Genomic DNA, 12,238 nt, shown 5'->3' with positions numbered 1-12,238 from the left:
GCTGTATAACCTTGCTAAGTTCTCTGGCCAAAAGCAATAAATTTCACTCTGGCAAGATCAAAGACTATTCAGATAGTATGAATATAAAATATTGCACTACTCTTTAAACTTATGGTCCATTTATGCAAAGTCTCATTGCACCACTTCTTGGTCTTTTGGCTAAGATCAAGTGTAGTACACTCATTGCCATAGGAGAAGTGTCTCAGTTATTTTCTGGGGTGCCAGTAGTTTTATGGAATTGTCTTTCCATTCTCTCTCTGTCTCTCTCAAGTTTTCCTTGACCTTCCCTGTCTGAGTTGGTTGCCCCTCCGATAGGCATCCTCCATAGTCTGAATTCCATAGGTAATCTGGGGTGCATTTTTCTGTCAGTATGTATGAGTCTTCCCTAACAGATTATGAATTTGCAATGGGCAAGAACTCTGAGTGTTCCTGGCAAACCCTCACTTTCTGGTCCCCAACACCCACAACTGTGCCACTGCTATCAGCCCTGGGTGGGGGGGGGCTGTGCTAATCCCATCATGCCTCCCATTTCTGTCAGCCCTGGTCTGCCAGGTCATCTCCCATTCTTGGACTCTGATCTCCACATGGCCTCATATGCCCCTATCCTGGCCCTACGTCTCACCATTCTCCAACTTATGAAACCCTTCCACAGTGACTTCACAGCATCCCCTCTCTACCTCACTTCTTGAATGTTGGCTTCAACTTCTTGATATAGGGGTGACCTGGCTCTCCCAAAGACACTGGTTCCTTTGCTGATGGGGGCCATTTTCTCTCTCAAGCTCCTCATATCATGAGCCCACAGGCAGGGTGGGTACTGCATACCGAATGTTTGTGGATCCCCCCAAATTCATATGTTGAAAACAAACCCCCAATGCGATGTTATTAGGAATTGGGGCATTTGGGAACTGATAGGTCATGAGAGTAAAGCCCTTATGAATAGGATTAGTACCCTTATAAAAGAGACCCCAGAGAGCTCCCTTGCCCTTTCTGCTTCGTAAGGATGCAGGAGAAGACAGCCATTTATGAACCAGAAGGCTAGTTCTTATCACACACGGAATCTGCCAGTGCCCTGATCTTGGACTTTCAGGGAGAAATAAATGTTGTTTATTTATTTTTATTTTTTTAAAGATTTTATTTATTTATTTGACAGACAGAGACACGGCGAGAGAGGGAACACAAGCAGGGGGAGTGGGAGTGGGAGAGGGAGAAGCAGGCTTCCCACCGAGCAGGGAGTCCGGTGCAGGGCTTGATCCCAGGACCCTGGGATCATGACCCAAGCTGAAGGCAGTCGCTTAACCAACTGAGCCACCCAGGGGCCCCGAAATAAATGTTGTTTATAAGCCACCTAGTCAATCGTAGTTTTGTTATAGCAGCCTGAATGGACTAAGACAGGGGGTCATCCTTATTACTGCTTCCAGAACATTCCCTCCACCCCTCAGTGCTCCTAACCAACTCTCATTCTCCAGTCAACAGACCTATGATCTTCTATTGCCTCCTTTTCACATACCCACTTGTTTCTTAAGATTTTAGCTCCAGATCCCTCTCTCCTGCACTACATCTGCCATACTTCTTGGTGATTGTTTTATCCTCATAGGTTTTGTTTTTATTATCTGGTCTTAGCTTTCTTTAGATTCCCCTCCTCCAATGACCTTGTCCCATCCCACCTCATGTACTGAGTCCCATGGTCAGCCCTTGGACTTTGTCATTATTAATGAGTGTAACCTGTCCCTAATCTCAGTCTCAAGTGCTAGCTATTAGTGTTACTATTTTTACAGAATTTGTTGAATTGGATTGCTCACAATTTGGATCACCACAGGCAAATGAGTTCCACTCTTTCAGCCCCATTTGCTCTGTTCAGGGGCTATGGTGTGATGAGTTGAGAACAGGTATTGGTGATAGGATAGCTGGGCAGAGAAGCAAGAGGAACTGAATAATGAAGGGCTTAAGGGCTTTGAATTAAGCCATGAAGAAAGAGGTAAAGCCTGGGGGCCAGAGAGGATAGAACAATATTCTATTCTGGAAGAAAAGGATGGCTAACTTGCATGTCAGGAGGTGAGATATTGGCTAAGAAACAGTAAACAGATTATAAACTAGAGGTTTTTGGGATCAGCAAGGGTAGAATAGAGAGATTAGAGGCAGCCCAGGGGACACAGGGAGGAGAAAATGTTCCAGAGCACACAGTAGGGGCTGAATAAATATTTGTTGAATAAATGAATAAATTACATGACTCCAGGCATAGGGTTTTATTGTTTTCTTATCCTGTTTTGGGCCCAGAAGTGCAAGGGCATCACATTTTAGGCAGGTATGTGGGGTGGGGAAGGTCGAGGCTGCTGCTAGCATATTTCTTGTGCAAATTAGAAGTGACTCCATATTTGGGCAGATAGATTAGAAAAGGTTTCAACTTTTTTAGGTTCTAAGCAGCTTTGTGTCAGCAATGTATGTTTTGGATCTCTGCGCCCCTATTTTTGGGGATAGGTTGGGGGCAGGTGGGTAACACAATAATGTGATAAGGTGGGGCGCCTGGGTGGCTCAGTTGGTTAAGCATCTGCCTTCAGCTCAGGTCATGATCCCAGAGTCCTGGGATTGAGCCCCGCATCAGGCTCCCTGCTTAGCAGGGAGCCTGCTTCTCCGTCTCCTTTTGCCTGCCTGTCTGCCTACTTGTGATCTCTCTCTGTCAAATAAATAAATAAAGTCTTTAAAAAAAAATAATGTGGTAAGGTTCTAAAGTCCATTCTTGAACTTCCCCCCCACCCCTACCCCAGCTCAGTAGTCTTTATACTGTTTGAACCTGGGCTCCTGCAATCTTTGAAGCCAGAAATTCTTAACATTTCTTCTGTGACCTCCCTTTCTAGTCAGTTGAGACCAAGGTCTAGTTTAAAATGAAGAGTTGGTTGACTGGGGGTGTAAGGGATTTATTTCTCTTTTTGTTGGGGTAAAAAAAAGGAAAACGATACGGATTTATGATGGGACTCCTGTTTACTTTCTGTACTTTCCCTCATTTTCAGGATTCACAACCATCTTCCCAGGCAAATGTGAATTACATTATTCTTATGGAGGTCTGAGAAGAGAGTCTGCAACTTGGGCCAGGTGCAGAGTGAGGAATAAGTGAAGATTCAGACTCAAGGTATTCCATTGTGCCTCGTATATGCTGTATTTCCTTCTGGTAAAATACACCACTAGCTGTAAACTTGCTGAAGTTAGGTGTTGTTTTATTTTTTTCACCTTTGTATCTTTCCCAGAGTTTAGCATCATCCCTGACACTGAGAAAATGTTGAATAAAGGGCAGTGAGGTTGAACTGAATGTGCATGAGCAAAGGCTGCTGACTACCAGCCTTCCCCCTCTGCTGACATTTTCACCCTGGGCATCAGTCATCATAAGGCTGTCTTCATAATTTGCCTCTTCCATCTTCCCCTCTGAAGGAAATGCTTCTCATGGGAATCTGCTGATCCAGTGAGCTGCAGTCATTTGATACCTAAAGAGATTTGGAAACATTCATTTCCTAGTGGCTCCTATGCTTAATAGGGTCCAACAGTTTCCCTTACTGTCTGCATTTGCTCTTATTTGGTTCTTGTATTTGGAGGTGTATCCAAGGAGTCTTAAGAAAGGTATATGTGGAATTTTTTTGTTGACCCCAGTACAACACTCTGCTGCTTCGACTCAGGTCATGATCCCAGAATCCTGGGATGGAGCCCCACGTCGGGCTCCCTGCTCAGTGAGGAATCTCCTTTTCCCTCTCCTTCTGTTCCTCCCCCCACTTGTGCTCTCTCTCTCTCTCTCTCAAATAAAAAATCATTAAAAAAAAAGGAATTTTGAAATACATAATAAACAATTGTCTACTTTTAAACTTGAATGATAAAATTTTCAACAAATTTTCATTTAAAAAAATTTTTTACATTAAAAATATTTGGAGGGCGCCTGGGTGGCTCAGTCGTTACGTGTCTGCCTTCAGCTCAAGTCATGATCCCAGGGTCCTGGGATCGAGCCCCGCATCGGGCTCCCTGCTCGGCGGGAAGCCTGCTTCTCCCTCTCCCACTCCCCCTGCTTGTGTTCCCTCTCTCGCCGTGTCTCTCTGTCAAATAAATAAAATCTTAAAAAAAAATTTGGAAGTATAGTTGACATATAATATTATATTAGTTTCAGGTATATGACATAGTGATTCAACAATTATATACATTATAAATACTTGTCACAATAAGTGTGGTTACCATCTGTCACCATATAAAGTTATTACAATCTTTTTTTTTTTTAAAGATTTTATTTATTTATTCATGAGAGACAGAGAGAGAGAGAGAGAGAGGCAGAGGGAGAAGCAGGCTCCCAAGGAGCAGGGAGCCTGATGCGGGACTCGATCCCAGGACCCTGGGATCATGACCTGAGCCGAAGGCAGATGCTTAACCATCTGAGCCACCCAGGCGCCCTAAAGTTATTACAATCTTATTGACAGTATTCCCTATGCTCTACTTTTCATTCCCATGACTGACTTATTTTATAACTGGAAGTTTGTTCCTCTCAATCCCCTTCACCTATTTTACCTCTCCCTCTACCCACCTCCCCTCTGGCGACCACTAGTTTATTCTCTGTATTTATGAGTGTGTTTCTGTTTGCTCATTTGTTTTGTTTTTCAGATTCCACAAATAAACAAAATCTTTTGGTATTTGTCTTTCTCTGACTTATTTCACTTAGCACAATACCCTCTGGGTGTATTCATGTTGCTGCAAATGGCAAGTTTCATTCTTTTTTTATTGCTGTTTAATATTCCGTTGTGTATATATATTAGTTCTTCTTTATCCATTCATCTATCGATGGTTTCTTCCTTATCTTGACTATTGTTGATAATACTGCAGTAAGTATAGGGGTATATACATCTTTTCAAATTAGTGTTTTTATTCTCTTTGGATAAACACCCAAGAGTGGAATTACTAGATCATATGGTAGTTCCATTTTAAATTTTTCGAGGAACCTCCGTATTGTTTTCCATAGTGGCTGTACCAATTTATATTCCCACCTACAGTGCACAGGGATCCCTTTTGTCCACATCCTCACCAACACTTGATATTTCTCAATAAACTTTTTTTTAATTAGATCTGGGGGTGGAGCGGAGGGAGAGGGGACTCTTAAGCAGGCTCCAGGGCACCTGGGTGGCTCAGTTGGTCAAGCGACTGCCTTCGGCTCAGGTCATGATCCTGGAGTCCCGGGATCGAGTACCACATCGGGCTCCCTGCTCAGCGGGAAGTCTGCTTCTCCCTCTGACCCTCTTCCCTCTCGTGCTCTCTGTCTCTCATTCTCTCTCTCTCAAATGGGTGAATAAATAAAATCTTTAAAAAAAAAAAATTTAAGCAGGCTCCATGCCCAGCACAAAGCCCGACTCGGGATTCAGTCTCACAACCCTGAGATCATGACCTGAGCTGAAATCAAGAGTCAGAGGCTTAACCTACTGAGTCACCTGGTCGCCCTTCTCAACAAACTTTTAAATCCACTCCCTGATATTAGCTTTCTTTTGTTTTTCAAACTTGCCCAACCCATAGAATTAGTAAATGGCAAGGCCGGAATTGGAAGTCTTTTAGGGTTTGGTTTGAAATTGTTACTCTGTTGCTGTCAGGCTGGCCCAGTTTCTTAGCTTCTATAATAAAAATAGAAATTAAAAAAAAAAACAACACCCTAATTTTTGACTACCAGATTCTAGGCTCTATTCTAAGAGCTTTTCTAATCTATAAGTTAGGATAATAATAGTGTTGTCTTGAAGATGACATGTGGGCATTTGTATAACATCTGTTGGACGAAGGCTGGATATTGTAACTGCTCCATAATGTTAGTCATTGTGATTGTCATTATGAATAATTTTGTCTGCCAAGAAATATGACCAGCCACAAAAATGCTGCCCTTGCCATTTCCATTTAAATGGTACTGTTCTGGGACGTCTAGCTGGCTCAGTCAGGGGAAGGTATGACTCTTGATCTTGGGATTGTAAATTCGAGCCCCACGTTGGGTGTAGAGATTGCTTAGAAAGAAAATCTTTTTAAAAAAATGTAAATAAAAAAATGTTACTATTCTGAAGAATGTTTGTAAACATGTCACAAATGCTCTTTTTTTTTTTTTTTTGGTGGGCAGCAAAGCAAGGTTCATTGAGCGGTAGCAGTGATAGTACAAAGCTCCTGAGGAGGGAGGGGACCCAACAGGGTGGCCACAGGAGTTTCTAAGTCTAGAGGGTTTTAGGGCTTGTTGACAGGCTGTTTTAATCTGATTAACCCTCCCTGCACCTGTCCTCCAATCAGGTTTTTGTCACCTATCATGGGAAAGGGTGGAGGGCTTCTAACAGGGTGGTGTGAAATCCTTTTAAGGGTGGTTTCATCTTTGGGCGGGGACCCCTTGTCCCTGTTTGCCTGCCTTCTGACTATCCTTCATTATTCCCCCCTCTGAAGACGTATCCTTAATTGCCATTAGAGAAAAAGGGCTATGACTGATTGTAGCAACTTCCTATTGGTCAAGAGGGTTGGATGGAGTGGCAGTCAGGGTTCCTCTCATCCTGATCTATCAAGAGGTCCCTTGTAGATATCTGGTTTGACCTTCATATGAAGCTCCATCTGAACCACCATTTGGAATTTGATGACCTTTAGTCTGGAAGATATAAAGCGGGTTAGGGCATTTAGGAGGCAAGGCCCAAAGCACAATGCAAGATCGAGTATAGCCAGGGGTCTGACGAGGCGTAGGGGATGTTTTGGTGGACTTCCCACATACTGTGAGGAGAGGGCAGGTGAAAGGAATGCAATAAGGATTATGATTTTGATGGGATATAAGGATCTGTGTCTTGTCCCTTCAAGACTAGTTTGAGGTGCTCTCTGGGTTGACAGAGGGATTTTGGTTCCTTGTTGTTAGGCCCATTGGGGACCAGGGTTTGACTCTGGAATGGTGGATTCAGGCTTCAAATTCAGGCACTTTGCTGTTGGAGTGGCTAAAATCACTGTATTCGGTCCCTCCCAGGCTGGCTCTAACAAGCCTTGGTCCCCAGGGTAAAATGGGAGAGGTTGGGTATTTTGGGGCTGGGAGTTGGGAAACTCCTTGCAAGAGGGATGAAATGATTCCAGAACGTTGGATGCTCCCTCTGATAACACTCAAAGGGACTAGGGGGCTTCAGACCAAGGGATTTACCAGTGCCTTTATCACTTCTGAGGCTTTTTCAGTTTTACAGGGGAAGGCCTCAACCCAGGGCATTAAGGTATCTACCCAAAGCAGGAGGTACCTGTACCCATGCATTTTAGACATGTGTGAAGTCCATTTGCCAGTCTTTCCCAGGATAACTTCCTACTTGCTGTATGTCTCAGGGGATTTGTGAATGGGAGGACGGGGTATTCTTCACATTTTTCCTGTCCTAGAGTTAGTTTCTTCCTGTCCCAGAGTTAGTTTCATAGTCACAGCTGCCCCTAAGGCATGCCAGCCAGCCATAAGCCACCAGATCCAGCTCTTTGCTTAAATATCCCACTGGCTGTTGAGCTGGTCTCTGGGCCTGGGTTAGGTCACCCAAGGCCATTCCCTTTCTGTCACATCCCTCATGGTAGGAAGACTTAAAGCTGGGGCACTGAGCAAGGCCCTCTTGAGATTTTTAAAAGCTTTTTCTGACTCTGGATCCCACATTAATTGAAGGCTGTCTGGGTGTCCTTGATCAATCAGTAGAGGGGACATGCTATTTTTCCATATCCTTGTATTCACGAGCGACAGTGTCCTGTTATGCCCAAAAAACCTTTCCAACAAGGGAAAGTTGTGTAGTCCTTAAAATGTATGGGAATTTACTCTTTTTTTCCTAAAGATATTTCAATAACCTTTTTATTTTATAATAATTTCAGATTTACAGAAAAGTTACAAGATGGTACAGAGAGTTCCTCTCCATTCCTTACCTGCATCTCATATTACTATGGTAACTTTATCACTCCCAAGAAGCCAACATTGGTACATTACTATTAATTAAACCCCAGACTTTTTCATATTTCCCTAATGTCCTTTTTCTGTTGCAAGATCCAATACAGGATACCCCATTGCATTTGGCAAGTGCTCTCTTCTGCCCTAAGCAGTCCCTTCTTCTGTTAGCCTGAACTGTGCTCTGCTCCAAAGGAATGCCACAGGGAAGCTCCTTGCATTCTCCAATTCTGGCATTTGCAGCTTTCTGCCCTTCACTTTTCTGACCAATCCCTGTCTTACACTCTGACAGATTCGTAAGACTGGTCTGAAACAGTGATTGTATGACCTAACCTAGATCCTCAGTAGTAATTCCTACAGAACCTGGCACATGGTGACTCTTCCTCAAAAAATGTTAATTATAGCTTTTTAAAATCATTGTGCTCTCCTCTTCAGGTTGTAAACCGGCCTAGCTCCTGATTCTGTCCAACCTTTTTCAATCCTCTCATGTTATCTCAGATGTTACTCAGTTTAGTAGATGAGTTTGCTGACTCAGAGGCTGCTTAATTGCCAGAGAAGTTTGAATGCTTCTTTTTAAATGCTTTGTGACTTTCCTTCCCTTATAGAAAATTTTGGAAAGTAATAGGACAACAAGAAAGAATCTGGTATTTCAGACTTCTTCCAAGTCCTCTCCCACCCTCTATTTTGGTCTTTTTTTATTCCTAGAACTCCCACCATACTGCCTGCAAATAGGGGAAGGCCCACCCACCCATCTGCTCTGAGCAGGGAGGGAACAGACCTGGCAGCTGTGGTCTAGGATAAGCGATTTTGAGTATTCAAATCATTTCCTGTAGGATGTGCTTAGGTCACATGGTCTAATCAGAAAATTTCATGCAATCTGACATTTCCCATCAGAGTTGCTTAGAAACCTAAGGAAGGCTCTGGCTCTGAATGGCAGGACAGTAATAAATTAGGCAGTCCCAGGTCCAGCCATCTGCTTTAAGTAAATTAAGAGCATAACCCATATGGGATTTATCTAAAATAGCAATTCTTATTTTTTCCCCTCTTCTCGTTTTTATTCCTCTTTATCTGGGCTCTATTAATCAGTTTAAGTTTGCATAGAATACCCCAGCTGTCTTTATCCTGTGGGCGAGGGTACTTTAGCTGTGCCTCTGCAGGGCCGCCCTCCACCCTCTCGTCCTTCCTGATTTACCACCTTCCTCTGGTCCCTCCGCACCTTGGCCCCTCTGACCTCTCCAACCAGTGTCCCCTCCTTTGGCCTCTCACCATCATTTTCATTCTCACTCTTTGCCCACCAGTCCTTATTATACACTATCTCATCATGCCACTGCCTTGCTCAAGAACCTGCACCACTTACAAGACAAGCCAAATGTTTCTACTGTAAATTCCTCATCAAGCTCCAACCTGCCTTGGAACCTCATCTCCTTACTGGCTTTTACCCTCACTTCACATAGTCTGTTCTTGCTACTTTTTCCAGAGCACACCTACTTTGTCCAAACTCATTTATTTTAATATTTTAAGATTAGATCCTGCCTCATATCTTTGCTTAACTGTGTGGTGTTTCTTATTCAGTTGTAAGCTCCTGGAAAGCAGTCTTCCACATTTTTGTTGTCCCCCACCCCATGCTTATCACAATTTTAGACACCTGGAAGTGGTCAGTAAATACTGAACTAATTAATTAATGAACCACTTTGTCATGGTTGTGCTTCTAGTGGATGAGACAGTTGAGACAAGTAAGATATATAGTTGGTGAGGTGGTGACAACTGCTATGATTAAGAATTAAGTAGAGGAGGAAGTAGTAGGGGGGTGGAGATGCAAATAGGATAGTAAAGAAAGACTCCAAGGGGAAGAACACTTGGGGCAAGACATCATAGTGGTGGATCTGAATTCTCTAAGGCAAATGTTCAGTTATTAAAAAAAAAAAAGTCCTTTCCAGGTCATAGCACAGTAATATGCACGTTTGATGAATGCGATTGGAATGACACATATCATGGCGTCACTGACGACCCAGAATACAATTCAAATAATATTTTTAAGTACAAGTTATGTTGTACCACAGGGGGATAAAGCCACCCATTTCAATTCCCAGCTGACACAATTCAAGAAAAAGAAAGAACGAAAGAAATGGCTTTGTGACACAGAATTTGTTTAGAATAGATACGGTTAAACAAAGTAGGAAAACAGTCAAGACAATCCTTAAGTGAAAATTAAATGGAACACAATACCAAGATTAGATTTCTCCCTCGAGCCTTTGTGGAGGACCGGAACAGCTGAGCTGGAGCTTGATCCAGTGGGGGCCAGCACAGGGATGGTCCAGAGATGCCAGGGAAGGGAGGCTGTCTGGGGTATGAGAGGATTTATGGGTCCAAAGACCATCAAAGAGGGCCATTCTTTCAGCGGGGGGAAGCAGCTACTGTATGCAGACTGCCACAGCATGCTCAGAGGTCTGATTGGGTTTCCATGTGAAGATCACTTCATTCTGGAAAGTTCATCAACATTGGATGACACCAGCAACCTTAAAAAGTTTTTTCTCTTTGACTTATTAATTTCACAGTTAGGAATCTAGCCTGAGGAAATCTTCAGAGGTGCAAATATAGGGTTATGTACTGGATGTTCAGGTCAGCATTATCCACACAATAGTGTTTGTGCATTCATAAAAAAATGCTTTAAAAGTGGCACAGAAAAATACACCCACCATACTGAGCAAAATTTTTTAAAAGCAAAATTCCATACTGCACATAAGTACTGTTCTAAATGTGTAAAAATAAAATGATTTTACTTATTTGCCAAACATTATTACCACATAGATGTTTCAGACTGTGACAGGTGCTGAAGAGATGAATTTATATGTGTATGTGTGTGTTCATAGAAAAGACTAACATGATTATAAATACTGGCACACAATTAAATTTGGGGGTTCCCAAGTAAATAAAATTCATTAAGATGCTCTTTCCTTTTGTGAATTGGAGGTACAAAGCGACCTACAGTAGGCTGCATTTCTCTGCAGGCAGCTCATTAAATGCCAGCAGAGCCCTCCCCTCCCCCCACCAGCGTCTAATGTTTCTCCTTTCTGGAAGAAGCCTGCATAAACCAGCGGAGCAGGTTTGTGGCGGTGAGGCGCAGCGTGCAAAGCAGATTTGAGTCCGGGATTAGCACACTTGCAGTTGGACAAACAGGCCATTTGAGTGGCCTCACCTATGCCTGTCTGGAGGACAGTCTGTGGGTTCTCAGTCAAAAGAGGACACGGAATCTGACACCCCCCCAGGGTGGAAACAAAGCACTGCATGGAAAAAAGATGCTTTTGTGCCAAACGAGGTTTCTAGGCAACAACTCATTTAACTACTTCAATGTCTCTAATCATTCAGCACTGCTGACCTTTAGAACTTGTCTGATAAGCTCATCAGATTTCTGCCATGAAAGAGCTGATATATGCAGATGAGACAGATCAACATTTGGCTCCTGCCTTACTTTCCAGCCTCAGAGGCCATCCCTTTGTTTTTTGTCCTACCAAAAGATTGTCTTGGTGTCCTCTGACTTTGCTATCTTCATGTTCTGTCCATACTGGTCTCTGTGCCTGGATTCCCTTTTCTGGACCTGACAGTCTCTTCAAGATTTAGTTCAAGTTTCACTTCCTTTGCGACTCTTGCACCACCATCCCTAACTCCTCCCCACACCCCATCCATCCATCCAACTTATTCTCAAACGCCTACTATGAGCTAGCACTGAGACAGATATGGCCATTGTCATTGTAGAGGTTATAACCTAAAAGGAGGACAGTATTGAACAAATAATTATAGCTTTATTTTTCTCCATATTATTTATGACTTGAGATTCAATTATATATATTTTTGTTTATCGTTTACCACTGATATTAGACTATAATAAACTCTAGAAGGGCAGGGGCTTTATTTTGTTTGCCACTGTGCCTAAAACAGTTCCTATCACCTATCACTTTGTAGGTACTTGATTAATATTTGATTACTGAGTAAACTAGAATTGTGTATGGTTACATTTAAAACAACTAAGGATGTGAATTTCTGGTGTGTTTAGAAAGATGCATTAAAACCACCCCTCTTCAGGCATCTTTCAAATGATAAATGATTAAATACTAAAACCCAATATGATGCGATGTGGAGACAATGATTTCTACCTCACTCCTAACTTCAGTTAGAATGTCTGAGAGATTCGGTCAAGTTGACACCAAAGTATTTTGTGATAGAAACTTGATCGCTTTGCAGTTTTTGAATAATTTTTTTGTGATTCCCGTGGCAATTTCAAGGAAAGGCTTGTTGGAGCCTGATCATGTTATAAGAATAGAGGACACAAAA

General features: G+C 42.7%; 1 long non-coding RNA gene across 3 annotated transcripts in view; it reads left to right on the top strand.

The window, feature by feature from the left end:
• Positions 1 to 12,238, top strand: part of LOC114211022 (uncharacterized) — a 179,817-nt gene that overhangs the window by 26,780 nt on the left and 140,799 nt on the right. For all 3 annotated transcript variants that reach the window (XR_015768780.1, XR_003609633.1, XR_003609632.1), the window contains exon 2: positions 3,006 to 3,124. This is a non-coding gene — a long non-coding RNA (uncharacterized LOC114211022). The remainder of the gene's footprint in view (positions 1 to 3,005; positions 3,125 to 12,238) is intronic.

This window comes from Eumetopias jubatus, unplaced genomic scaffold (genome assembly GCF_037043125.1).
Source record: "Eumetopias jubatus isolate StellerSeaLion01/CBP00866 unplaced genomic scaffold, mEumJub1_p1.0 scaffold_8, whole genome shotgun sequence".
NCBI classification, from domain to species: domain Eukaryota; kingdom Metazoa; phylum Chordata; class Mammalia; order Carnivora; family Otariidae; genus Eumetopias; species Eumetopias jubatus.
The sequence above is the reverse complement of the archived record's forward strand: the minus strand, read 5'-3'. Positions and strand labels throughout refer to the sequence as shown.